The sequence below is a fragment of the Rhynchophorus ferrugineus genome, unplaced genomic scaffold (assembly GCF_030347505.1).
Source record: "Rhynchophorus ferrugineus isolate W39M unplaced genomic scaffold, kcgeb_rfMv2 rfM3, whole genome shotgun sequence".
NCBI lineage: Eukaryota > Metazoa > Arthropoda > Insecta > Coleoptera > Curculionidae > Rhynchophorus > Rhynchophorus ferrugineus.
The window spans coordinates 35,908,413-35,921,429 of NW_027472582.1; the positions used below are offsets into that span (position 1 = coordinate 35,908,413).

General features: G+C 31.0%; 1 protein-coding gene across 2 annotated transcripts in view; it reads left to right on the forward strand.

Annotated features, from left to right (window-relative positions):
* nau (myogenic-determination protein nautilus) overlaps nt 1–13,017 on the forward strand; it is a 162,793-nt gene that overhangs the window by 70,654 nt on the left and 79,122 nt on the right. The window lies entirely within an intron of this gene.

Here is a 13,017-nt window from a genome sequence, read left to right on the forward strand (position 1 = left end):
TTGGAACTTATCAGACAACATTCTATCTCTTTATAAATCGAATAAAATGAGAAGGAAAATAATGTCTAACTCTAAAACGAATATATAATTTGCGGCAGGCAGTGTATTAAACATATTGATGACGTGAGTTTAACATTATTTTGAAAAGTCTATAACTGATTTTTGCTTCATGAAACTTCCATGTAGAAAAAGTACAAATGAATAATGAATATCAAATTTTGAATACACTACCATATATTCTGGCAAATTTTTCCATCTCTATGAACCGTGCAAATTACTTTAACTTGCTTCACTGTCGAATGTACTGTTTACCAATAGCCTAATCTCTGAAGTAATCTCTACTGTCCCATTAAAAATGTTCAACAATTTAATCCTACATCCAATAAATATGCCATTATTATTTTCTGTCCCATAATATAATACTCTATTATTTTTGTTACATCTTTTTTTTACTCGTTTGAATGCGAGAAGCTCACCGAACCAAAAGTTTATATCGTAACTGGACAATAATTTCACGGGCCATGAAGGTATTGGAAAAGTTGGGTCATACAGTCCTGAAGGACCTACACAATGTTCGTTTTTCCATTATTTCCGCTCCGAGTGAAAACTGGTACCCCAGAGATTTCCATACCAGGTGCAGCGTTTGTCGTTTCCGATTAAAGTTGCATAAAGCCTGGGGATTTTGGGAATTGTGGAGTGTGTATTGTTTTAAGTATAATTCGATTCATATATAGAATACCCTATATAAGCGAGTGCATATATAATACTTACAATAAAGGCACTTTTTATTATGAAACTGTAATTGTAAATTAAATTTATTACAAACAATTAAATAGATTTAAATTATTTAAATGAGAACTTTTTTAAAATGGAGAAAGAAACTCATGGACTATCGGAAAATAGATCTCTAATAAATTATCAGGAAAGTACTTATAATACTAACTAATGTTTTTGATTCAAAAGCTCTTATTTCTTCCTCTTTAATAATATAGTAATAATGATTACATATAGTAGCAAAGTCGGAACGATTATACTGTGCTTTTAAAGTATATAATATGTCTCTCGGTTGATTTTTATTTATGAACAACTATAAAGTCCAATTTTATTTTGTAATTTAATTAGTAAATATGCTCAAAAAAAATAAATTGTTGATAGTGGAGTTTCCACCATTCTTCACAATACCTCATTACCTAAATATGTGTAAGAAGTGAATGAAAGGCAAAAGTATCGAAAATGAAACGAGTCGCCAGCAATTATAATCTACCTATTGATAAATGGTATGCGTTCAAGAATATATTTGTTAAAAATTATTTTAAAATACTTCTACAAGAAATTTAAGGACGAGTAACCTTATACTATTTTTATTTTAATTTATTACTAAATTATTAATTGCCGAGTAACTTACAATTTTTTTCTACAATAACTAGGTACTTATCTAGGACCAACGGATATTTACTTAGTCTTGATAAAATAAAGGTTACTATCACTTTTCAGAGTTTTTGTCATTTAGTGCACTATAATATACAACTAAACAAGATTACTCAGATTGGTTGTATTCAACCTGCGTCCTACTTCAGTGTTGTCCAAGAGTTGCAGCACTTCGGTGTTTATATAAGAGTGGATTCTTCATATCTTATCGCGAATCTCTTAATTTCCTCTATTACAGTTGGAATAAAAAGTTTCTGTGTAAATTCATGTTACTGTTCTGTTCGTATAAGCGTCCACAGTACTTCTCAACACTTTATTCTGAAATATTTGTATTATCTTGATATTACTTCTCGGAAAACATCCTCATAGCTGAGTCTCGTTGTACCATATGGGTTTCAGTAATTACTTGTATAGCAGCAACTTATTATGTTGGGATAATTTAGATCTTCCAAATAAACAATACGTTTTTTAAATTTTAATTCGAATTTTATTCTCCACCTCATCAAATCAAATCAATTAAATATAATTAAAATACGATGTAAAATGGCACCATCATTAAATTTAATTTAATTAAATGGTTCCCAAAATAAATAATCTCCTGCCTTTTTTCGAGCACGAAAATTTCGAGCACCAGAGAGAATTAAAGAGGAAAATATAGGCATTTATATTTTAATATTTTTTTAAAGAACTCTGACTGAAACTGACTGAAAGTCTATAAAGTACTAATTTTTCGTATTGTTTCAAAAAAGTTATATTTCACAGCTAAAACTAAAATAGTCTGTTATATTTTTCAAATGACCAGTCGAAAAATCCATACTATCTATAACATATACACATTAATATTACGACAAAAATACCTCCTCAACCAACTATTTGCAGTCAAATAAAAAATTAAGATAATTTCAATTAACATATCAAAATTCACAAAACTCAAAATTAATTTTAATATCAGTACCAAATCTAAATATTTATAATTTGAAATTGAATATTGAAATATATATATATATATATATATATATATATATATATATATATATATATATATATATATATATATATATATATATATATATATATATATATCTATAAATGAATCGTTGTTCGTTAATCTCGCTAAAACTTGAAAACGGCTGGACCGATTTGGATAATTTTGGTCTTGAATTATTTGTGGAAGTACAGGGAAGGTTTCAAAGGTGAATAAATATGAATGTGCTCGAAATTAAATAAAAACAACAATTTTGTTTTTTCTTTGATGTCGAGGATCCAATCCGACAATCTACGTGCTCAAGAACTTTCTTAACTGCGATGATCCTTTACGATAGTGACATTTCAAATTATATGCTATTTTTTTGTTGATTTTTTGTGATAATGACACTTTTCTGCTAAGTGCACGACAATATTTCTCACTTATAATTTTCGATGCCGAGGAGAAGACGCAGTAGACTTATGTCGTCGCAGTCAATCAAATGTGCGAAGGGCTACCTCACGTGCTAACCGCACTGATGACCAGAGAGAGACAGTTCAAGAAAATAGTCGTATTGCTATGTCAGAATTGCGTTCTTTAAAGAGTGACAATGCAGTAGATATGCTTAGAATTCAACGAGCTCGTGCAGATCAAACACAACAACAGCGAGCACGACATAATGAAATTGAGCGATTCCGCAGACGCAGTGATCCTCTGATCCTGGAACGAGCTGCATTCCATTATGATACGGCAATAGATTATTGTGCCGACAAATCCATAACAATTGGGGAAATGACAATAATTTGTAAATATTGTAAGTTGTTAAAATACAGTGGTGAACCTACTGGATTATGTTGTGCTGGAGGCAAAGTGAAATTGCCACAGTTGGTCCCACACCAGATCCTTTACGCTCTTTAGATTCTGGATTGGAAATGATTCTAAGCACTTCTTGGCCAACATTCAGAAATAAAACAGCTATTTGCGGATGAGATCATTTGGAGCTACACATATTATACAGGACAATTTCATGCCCAATTTCCCACAGTTGACCCCAAATTGCATGCAGTAGTTACGAAACATATGATACATGGACTTTGCGAAATTTTCAACTACAATTCACTCTATATGATTGACGACAAGTTTTCCAAGCGATACCAAAGACACCTGATTGCTGAAACCATAACGGGAAATAATGGATACCCATTGTATCGTCAGCGATCAGTTGAGGACAATGGGCGATCGGGAGTTGTGAAGGTAAGAGGACAAAATGTTGATGTAGACAATTGTTGGATCGTGCCATACTCACCAATATTATCCAAAGCTTTTGAGACTCACATCAATGTGGAATATTATAACTCTGTGAAGTCGATAAGTAAATATATTAACAAAGGTAGCGGAAGAAGAAATATCACAGGCCAGATAGGCCAGAAGCGTATCATATAATATATATATATATATATATATATATATATATATATATATATATATATATATATATATATATATATATATATATATATATATATATATATATATATACTTCATATAATCATATAATATCTTGTTTTCTTACTGAAACTTCTAATACATCTCGGAAAAGTTCGTAAGTTCGTTTCTGTTCCAACTACATCGGGTAGTTCGATAAGTCCCCATTTCAATTCCGACATTAGGAAGTCAATTTTAGTTTGAATAGAAACATTTTTCGTAAAGTTATCGTGAAAATTATTCCATTTCCGTTCAGGATCTCGAAGTCGGATTAAAGTCTAATTGATTCTGATTTGAAATTGAAACTTTCCGATACCAATTCAAATCGAACCTAAATATCTTAATTTTATTGAAGCACGAAAAAAATAATGAAATGATTTAGATAAATCAATCGTCTATTTTCAGAGATAAATAATTATAATCAATATGTGTTTTATATCAAAACTTATTTTTAAAAGAAACGCTTTATTTTATTATATTAAAATCGGGTTATAAATCTAACTTTCTGAAGCTCTGCAATGTTTCGAATCGAAATTATGTTCGCTACTGCTGCTGCTGGTATTTTGTGCAAAAGTTACCAAATGAAAATAGTTGAATTAAAATCAACTAATGTGCAATTACAGTGATAGTATAAGTTTTAACCCTTATTGTTAAATACTGCACTGCTTGTTATAAGTCCCCTTGCTTCACCAAATATCTTCTACGTAAGATGTTTACCAACAATCTGGACTGGTCTTACAGCTTAACATAAGCTTCGAACCATGGATCTCATCTTTAAGCCTATGGCGTCTAAATAAAGACTTTTGTTATTATTTGTGGTTTAGAGATAGTCTTTGAGATTATTAGTTGTACGTTTTAACAAATGTGTAGTAAAAAGAGGTTAGGTTAATATATTGTATTAAGAAGTATGTATTCAGAAGCAAGCAACGTGTACAAATATAGAAAATAAGTGATCTAGCATAAGTAGAATTAAGATAAGTAAAAAAACTCACAAAAGAACATTATCTACTATTTGGTGAACCGAAATAGCGGGTTAAAAGCCCCAATAAAGCCTCCAATAAAAGTGACAAGTGACTAACTTAGAGATCATCCCAGAAGACATCCGGTCTTACCCAGCCTGTTTAATAGCGAGACTGGAATCATTTTCTATTGGATTTTGGTTCTATTAAATTATAAACATTTACTAACACAAATTCAGGACCATGCTCCAGCAGGATTCGATCCCTCAACTTTTGCAATAGTAGAAGAACCTTCCTGTCGCATTTACTACGGCGTCAATCGACCGGCACTTAATTGAAATTTTTATTGAACTTCTTACTCCTTTGCCAAATATTTAAATATTTGTTGTAATTTATATTCAATAATGCTTATAATTATTTGCTTATTAGAAATGTTGTCATTACCATAAGAATCGTCAAATGTAATTGTTATACAGTAATATACCAGTGAAATCAAAGCTCGAAAAATGTATATAATCATCTTGACGATAATACCGTCCCATTTTTACAAGCACATAAGTGTCAATCAAGAGCGGCATAAGTGTTGGTTTCTTTAATTGCCATATTTAAATGTTTACCCTTTGTTGTTACAAGAACAGATTGTATATTTGGCATCCAATTATGAAATAATTTCCTAGCTTTTAAAAGTGTTAAGATAATGTTCGTTTTCTAGTGCATACCTAGGAGGACAGTATATTGCAATAACTATATACTCCTTCGATTTTGTACTGATTTTCATAGACATTACTAGTATCTCGCATGATTTATATATAAAATCTTCGTAGCGTTTAACCATTGTTTTTTATAATTACCACATATCCTCCCATAGCTCCAATATTCGGTTGAATATTATAGTAGAGCTTGTAACCTTTCAATTTTAAGTAACTTTCGGAATATTTTTCGGAAAAGACAAATGTCCCAATTTGACCTACAAGGAGTATTTCTTGGTTATGAACATATTGTAATGTCGATTAAAAATTATATAAAGTCACAGGCAAGACGAGTACTGAATAAATATGAAAATATTTTTCATTTAGCAAGTTAAAACTAAATTAGATAAATTTAAGCTAAAGCTAAAGTCTACTTAACATGAAACAGAACTAGCTTATTTGTTAAAAATTAAAAGACCTAGTATAAATGGGTATATTTTACGTTGGAACGAAAATGGCTCTTTTTGCGCAGTGGTTCAATATGTACCTTTAGACAGTGGGATAGAAAATGCTTCCTTTATGTATTTTCCTGTATTTTCAGAAATTAATATCTCTAATAATAGTGATTTTAACACGGTGTCGCTTCCTATTTAATAGTTTTAAGAATATTGTTCAGATCCACGGTTTTAAAACCTTTTTACCGAAATACATTATTTCTGCTGGGTACTTTGGATGCATGCTCCAGACCAAAACATTTTTTTGTCTTCATAAGTATGGTATTCAACATTAAGCTGACGTTGTATTGCGTCATTGCATTGTTCGTGTTTATTTGTAGAAAAAAATATACTACTGTTGAAGGTAGTCGCTAATAGTGTAATCAATTCAAACAAATAGTATAAAACTGAAAATACTTTTTTATCGTCTTAAAAAACCAACAATTAGAAATAACCGAAAAGACAAATTTTATAACTATCGAAACTTTATTTACTACGAAATTGATTTCGTAGCCATAGAGATCCGAAAAAACAAGCGAACGGAGTAAGCGCGCACGGAATTAACAAGTTATAAAATGGGATTGAATTCCGAACACTAAAATTGTTCTCGTAATGGAAAAATTGGAAAAGTTGAACGGTGCCATCCACCCGGACCGAAAAGTAACCGATTTTCCATTATTCTATTCCGCAGTGGAAACTGATCCCCTAGAGATTGAGGCTCTACAACTGGTCACGTTTCATTTTCGTCTTTTTTGATGGTGTTGCATTTTTTAAAGCGAATGGCTTATTTGGTTTATCTGGCATAATTCTAAATTTAGTTATTCAAAAATGTGACAATACATTATTTTAGAATTAATTTCTATAATACAAAATATATTTGCTTATTAATACACTTAAAAAAATGTTAGTTCCTTTTATTTTTAAAAAAGTTAAGCTATTTTTATTTAGAATAAACAACATAATTAACCTTACTTTTTTTAATAAAACATCTTTCATTAGATTCGTTGAATAAAATCTTAATAAATTAATAAATTAATTTATTGCTACTTTTTATTGGTACTTAGGATACAAGCAGAACAAGTGCGAGAGAAATACATCAGTATGTTTTTACCAAATTGAAATTAAAGTATACTAATTTAAGTTAAGTTAATAACAGTTTATAAAAGTTAATCTGATTTTCTAACTGTTGTCTATTCGTTTATAATATCACTGTTGTTATTTAGTAGTATTTCTTACAAGTTGCTGTGATTTAGTAATCATCTTTCAAATGGCTATGGTGTTCGGTAAAATCTTGCACAACTTTATGGATTTATTTGACAGCGAGGTCATTACACACTTTTTCGTTGATTACGTAAAGATAAACATTGATAGTAAATGGTAAAATAAATTTGTTTTGGCCACGATGGATCATTTCAGTTTGATGCCTTTGTGTGTAACCCCATATTTCCACCCCACAAGCCTAAAGAGTAAACCTGTTTGGCTATTGGTCAAGTTGGATATATTAGTTGATTGTATTTTTGAAGTAATTAGTACATTTATTTAATTTGGAATCTGATATGCTAATCTTTATTTCTAACGTGCTATTTTCAATTCAAATAGCCATCAAGATGGAGAAACTGCTCAAGTGGGCCTTGATTAAATAGAAATTATTTATAAATATCTCGTTAAAATAGTTTGTTGTAAAAAGTTGACATATAATGATTTACTATGAATTCGAAATATATATAAGCATGTATGAGTAAGTAATGTAAATCTAATTGCGTCTTTAGTTATAACTATTGTTTACAAATTCTACACAATATATAGAAATGAAAGGTTGTGTGTTTATCCTATATACATGTCAAAACTGTTGATCCTGTTGTAACAAAACTGTGACGAGTTAAAACACTTACAAATAGACAATACAGTCCTCTAAATGTAGTGTGCAGTTCTTGTTTCTTCTTCATTACATGAAAGTTTCAACCCAGCTTCACTGTCATTCCTAAATATTTTTCTGCATTGGATATTACTTATTTTGATAGGGATGTGTTGATTTTTTATATGTAGAATTGACATGAATATTTAGACTTATTGATATAAACAGATTCTAAATTATTTATTCCAATTATTATTTTGTTTCCTAAACATTAAATCTCAATACTGCTTCCTCGTAGCCTATACCTACGGCCATGATGACAATAGTATCTGCAAAAGTAACTATTTTACTGTGTTGGTTCACATCACAGAGGCATTACCTTTTTCAATGCGTTATCCTGCGGCACTCTCTTTATTTAAATCTGCTTTTATTAACTCTTACTTAACCCTAAAGTATCAAAATATAAGACTTCACCAATTCCACAAACTACTTGGGTAACATATTGGTTATTATAAACTTAAGCTGGTCATGCCACACCTTATCCTACAGATCTACAAAAGAACATTTTTTTCTTTCTTCATATAACCTTTTAATTATTTTTATAGCTGGCTTGGTGGCACGAGTTCGAATCCTGCTGGGGAATGGCCGTAAATGTATGTTTGTGATTGTTCAAAATTTGTGAATGTTTTAGGCAAGAGTGTAAAATCCGACAAGAAAAATGATCCCAGTCACGCCAGTAACAGGCTGGGTAAGACCGAATGCCTTCTGGTATAATTTCTAAAGTTGGTCACTCGCCAATCGGTAGGCTTAATGCTGAGGACCGTAATTCGGAGCCCACATTAAACTTTATGCTCAATCCAGATAAACCCATAGTTGGTAAAAGGAGACTTTAAAATATATATATAAGAAAATCATATTTATAATTTTATGAATTTCTTCTAAGTGTCTTTATCTGAAAACGAATTGATGTACTGGGATAATGTTATTACACTTTATTAGTGACTTAAATAAAAATGAAACATTTTGGGCATTCAGTTTTCAAAAACTAATTACGCACAGCGATTGTTATAATAATTCAATTATTTTTTTTACAAATTTTGAACAATTTTTTGTTTTCCTCTCTCAAATATTTATATTTTTTTCTTTTGGTAATATGTACAGATAATTCTGAGTATATCCGAGTACAATCGTCTTGAGGTTTTTATCACAGCCATATTTAGATACAGAAACTCGCAAGGATAACGATTAACAAAATCCCACTATCAATTGCAAAAACAGGTCTTTCAATTAGATAACGCCTGAAGTATTAATGTCTAAAATAATCTCATCCAAAAATATTTATCAGTTTATGTATTGCTTGTGCATTGACACAAATACAACAGAACAATAGCAACAAATTAATATGTAACTTAATATTGTACTAAACATTTTTAATGTAAGACGTATTATTTAAAATGGTCTAATTATATAACTTTTCGGCACTTCGGCATCTAACATTTCTAAGAACAACAATGAATCTAAATTGTAATGGAATTCATATTGCTAACGTGTAATGCAAGTCAGTAATTTGGCTTTCATCAGCGCCGTTAATTATCCGTCAAATCATCACTGTTACTCTATTTCACCAGTTGTTGCAGAATATTACGGATTAGCGGCTTGTACGAAAACTAGGAAGATTTATATTATAGTCATTATTTCTGCTTTATATTTAGTTAATTCGTAGTATTTCCTTATAGTAGAAGGAGTAACAGATTTCCTGCCAGTAAAATGTGAAATGTATCATAAATAGAACTAGTCGTAAAATACTTCCTTGGGGATGCTTCATTAATGTCGAAACTTATCAAAATCTATTTAAAGGTCTTGGGAAACTTGGATTAGTTTACAAAACTAATTTAAATTAATTTAATTCAGGAAATTTGAACTTAAATTACCGTAGTGTTCAAATAATTTTGAATTACTACAAATTATTTTATAACAAAATTAGATTAAAGGTATTCATTGTCTTTATTATATTATCAAGAAAGTAATAATTAAGTTAGTTTGTTGATCAATGATTATAAACCAAAGATTTCCTCCATAATTTTGGTATGTCTTTGAAACGCAAAAATGTTTTCTATTTTTCTTTAAAGCTATTTTATTTTGCAGAAAGAACTGGCAGTTTATTTACCAGTCCAATAATATGATACTTCTGTCTAAGGATGCCGAAAAAATAATGATATATCGAATATTTTCGCTAATATTTTTTAAAACAATATCGATATATGTAAAAACAAGTGTAAAACTTTAAATTTTAAAACATGAATATTAGGAGGGAAAGCATAGCTGATGTAAGGAAATATCGATAATAAACATATATATAATATTAAAATATCGATATAGTCATATTTTCCTTCGCAGCCAACAGCCCTACGGCCGGCTCGACCCTATTTAATGTAAAGGAAGTCCTATGTCGAGACACTTTATTCACTGTATCTCTCAGTCAGATATAAACACACCGTTTTTCCAATCCATAGTTTTTCAAATGAAGAACGATATACCTAGGTTAGAAGTGGTTTCCAACTATAATAATTGTAATACTGAATCCTCGGAAATATATTCTAGCAGATATTTTGATTTTATAACAATCTGCTAGTATTGCATGTGTATTATTAATATGTACTATATACGAAAATCTTGGTAATATTATATTGCATCATGGCAATTAATCCATTACTTTTAAACTCTTGAGATTTTTAAAATACTGACTCTAATTCATCAGTGTTCACGATGAATAATCACTAATAATGAAATTCCGAATAATGATTCATTGAAAGGTGTAACAATTTTAAGTTTTATATTTTTGTTGTAAGTAGAATTATAAATTCATCCTTATGATAAATGTGTCCTTTCACATTGAAAGTTGACATAAGTCATCATAAAAAATATTTTTACAAACAGTGTTTTTAATAATATATGAGAGTATTATGTTTATGCAATGAATAAGATAATATATTTTGGCTGTTGTCATAGTTAAGTCACAATAAAACGATGCGTCGGTTATATAGTCGATAAATATCTTAGCAGTTTTGCAATTTCGTAATTTGTATAAGTATATTTTTGCTTTATTATAACAGGTCAATTGAAAAGTCACCGGCTTGCCATATTAAAATACTTTTTTTGGTAAAATCATTTTTTTTAATCGACATAATTCCCTTCAAGGGCGATACATTGATTATAGCGACCATCCAACTTTTCGATAACATTTTTGTAGAACGATTTGTCCTTTGCTTCAAAATAGGCCCCAGTTTCGGCGATCACCTCTTCATTCTACGAAAATTTCTTCCTAGCGAACATTCTTTTGGGCTATGAGAAATACGAAATTGTCGCTGGGGGCCAGATCTGGAGAATACGGTGGATAAGGAAGCAATGCGAAGCCCAATTCATAGATTTTTGCCGGTCATTGTCTTGGTGAAGCAGCACTTTCTTTTTCTTCAAATGCGGCCGTTTTTCGGTAATTTCGTCCTTCAAACGGTCCACTAACGCTATGTAATAGTCGCTGTTGATTGTTCTTCCTTTTTCAAGGTAGTCAATGAAAATTATTCCATGCGCATTCCAAAATACAGACGCCATAACTTTGGCAGCCATCTGTGCAGCCCACTTGGATGACTGTGGATTGGAGTTCAGAGTGAAATGATGGATGTTTCATCCATTGTCACATATTGACGCAAAAACTCGACTTTATTACACTTGGTCATTTTCTAACACTGCTCCGAATCATCAACTCGTCGTTATTTTTGGTGAGCTTGCGCGACACCCACATTGCGCAGAGCTTTCTCATACCCAAATATTCGTGGATGATATTGATATACACGTTCAGTTGATATCTTTAGATTGTCTGCTATTTAATTCAAGTTCAATTTACTGTCATTCAAAATCATTTTAATAACCTCTTTCGGGCCTCCACTGTATTCGGCGCTGATTTCACCACGTCTAAACTTTGCATACTAATCATTGATAGTTGATTTTGGGGCAGTTCCCGGAAACTCGGCATCAAACCAAGTTTTCCTTTTTATCCATTTTTTTCATAATAACAAAAATTGCTTCACTGAAAATGCTATAATTCACAAACTAATGATCCAACAGCTGTCAAATTTATACACGCATCTTTTGAGGGTTAGGGCTAATTAAAAAACATATGGAATTAATTCTATTAGCGCCATCTATGTGTGAGGCCGGGGAATTGTTATATTTGTAATGAACAAATTATATATAATAAAAAAACAATAATCAGTCGGGTAACATTTTAGTTAATTATTATTTAAACATAATTTCGCTTTTTTGTTTTTTCATAGTTTGGAATATTGGAGAAACCCAAAAACTACATGGCTCCCTTTAAACAAACCCCATCAAGGAAAGGTCTTATTAGTTCAACCCACCATCCCTAGATTAACCCAAGGAAGAGTCATTTTAATTTATCAGCTTTTGCCCAGTGACCTAGTCAGGTTCAGGGTAGCCTCTAAATTCATCAACATTGCTCGCCAACCTCTAAGTTACTAAAGATGTGCATGCTCTAACATTGGGATGAAAGGCAGCGCCTTTCTGAGACAAGACAATTCTTCGGCGAATCGTTAAATAGCCTGTTTCAATCGTATTTATTGTTGACAGCAGAGAGTCGAATTAATGGTTTAACCAGCTGCGAGTAATTAGTTGATGGCGAAGAATCCCTTTCCAACCCCACAAACACCATGAACTTATCACATATCAACTTGATCAGCATCAATGTGTGATTTATTTGTGTGACCATTTGTGAAATTTCCCTGAACTTCGACCATAATCTTCTTCGTATATTATTGTTGTGCGTGATCCATTTGCATCGCTTGTAATAATTCGTTTCAAACATGACACGATTTTGAGTAGTATCGAATGTATTTTTATCCTGTGATCACACGCTTATCCCTGTGATCTATCCAACCTTATGTAAACTATTCAAAACAAATTCTGACATTAGAATTAACTGAATTGAAATAACTATAAACACCAAAGAATTTTGGAATAGCCTGCATTGCGTTTTCCCATTTTGGAAGCAACAAAGCAATATATGACCATAATGACCTTGTGAGATTTATATTTTCAATGCCCATAGGTATAAGAATAAATATTGCTA